This window comes from Eurypyga helias, unplaced genomic scaffold (assembly GCF_000690775.1).
Source record: "Eurypyga helias isolate BGI_N326 unplaced genomic scaffold, ASM69077v1 scaffold44992, whole genome shotgun sequence".
In the NCBI taxonomy this organism is placed as follows: domain Eukaryota; kingdom Metazoa; phylum Chordata; class Aves; order Eurypygiformes; family Eurypygidae; genus Eurypyga; species Eurypyga helias.
Genome location: NW_010238816.1, coordinates 6,204 through 8,093, shown reverse-complemented (window position 1 = coordinate 8,093; position 1,890 = coordinate 6,204).

Below are 1,890 nucleotides of genomic sequence, written 5' to 3'. Positions count from 1 at the left end.
TCTCCACCCAGTCTGTACTTGTGCTGGGAAATCCTCTCTCCCAGACCGTCACCAAGCACATTTTCTGTATGGCTGAGTCAGAACTAGTTGTATACATAACAACACAGGGAAATGGTTTTATGCCGAACATTAAGCCCATCGAACAGAGTGGATTTGCATTAGTTTGTTTTAAGGCATTTATCCCTTAAACTACCAAATACTGTAGATCTCCTGCCCATGCACACATCCAAAGCTAAACCTAGGATTTCACATGCCTCTGCATATTGTTTGTGACAACAAAATTTTGCTGAAAAGAACAGAAAACATAAAAGTAAAGATAATTCTAATTACACTTCAGAATGCTTTTGGGATGTCTTAAGGACTTACTGTAATGTTCATAATCCTGAGGATAAACTATGCTGTCCAGAAAAGTATTATATAGATTAGTTTTTTATCCTTACTACTGTTTAGTATCTTCTGTAAGAAGAAGAAATCATATACTGTTTTCTATCTCAGAGTCACCAGAAGAGAAGTTGATAGAATTCTTTCAAGTCTGCGAAAAATAAGCTAGGGGGAGCATCATCGTCCGTGGTGTTTCTGTTAACTACTGACCTCAAACGTCTTGTGCTGGCGTGCCTTCATCGTACCCAGTCCTTTCAGAACAGACAGGCAAATGCCTCCTGCCAAGAATTTCTGTGAACAAGGAGGAACCGTAGCTTATCAGTTACCTGAAAGGCACTGGTGTAATTTGTCTGTTCTTCAAACTGTACTTCCTGCGTTGGATGGCCTGTCATTCCTGTGTACATGCTGTGTGGCAAGGCCCCTGGTGACTTCAGTTAAATCCTTCGACAAATAAACTGAAAATAGGAATTTAAAAAATGGAAAAGATACTGTTTCTAACTCCTGCAAATATTTTGCTTAATTGAAAAGTTGGTTTTGATTAGGCAGAGGTTTGCTGGAAGACTCTCAACTACATCTGCAGAACTGTGTGCATTCACTGTCCTCTTGGTGGACTTACAGTCTGGTAACTCAGTGCGAGCTGTGTATCCGCACTGCACAGTGTATGACAGAAGGGCTGAACAGGTGGAAATACTTGAGACTGGGGCTAGTCAGCTGTTTATAGCTTCTGGACTGTGAGGGGCAGGTAGGGACTACGCCTTAACCTTTGATGTCCACTATAATCCCCAAGGTATTTGTCTCTGAATCAGGGTATCCGTCTATAAATGGCTGTATACCCACCACGCAGAGTAGATGATCGACAAAAAATGATCCTACTCTGAAGCTGTTAACATGTCCTTGGGAATGGCTGCTCATTACCGTTCCTTCAAATATAGACAGTGCATCATCCTCCTCTGAGCAGATTTTTGCATCCATTCCCACCCTTGTTCTGCCTTGTACCCACACAAACCCTGCAGAAGCGTCGTGGTCCAAGGACGACTCAGTACTGACACTGAAGTCCTGGACATTGGCTTCCAAGAAGGTTAATCAACACTGTTTCCACCTAACAAGGACTTCTGTGTTGCCGTGTACGTGTGGCTGCATCTGTTTGGGTATAACGAGCGCCCCCTGTATGGTTTTAAGCTCTGTATGTTCCCTGGTCTCCGACTGTGTAGGATCTACACGCACACATCACGTGAAGCCAAAGCGTGGTTTTTTGGGCTCCTCGTGACAGAAGGCAGACCCACCGTGTCGGTTATGTGACTGTGCGCAGGGCCTGAGCCTGTGCTGAGGTGTCCTGCTGGAGAGGACCCAGCCCAGCTTGGAGGTCTCTGCTGAAAAGGCGCACCCAGTTTCTCAAGCCTGTCAGTGGGCGTTCATGGCCCAGAAGCAGGCCTTGAGTCCAGCGTTTCCCATCTTGAGTCCAGCGTTTCCCACCGTGAGATCAGGATCGATTTGCAGTCACCCCTTCAT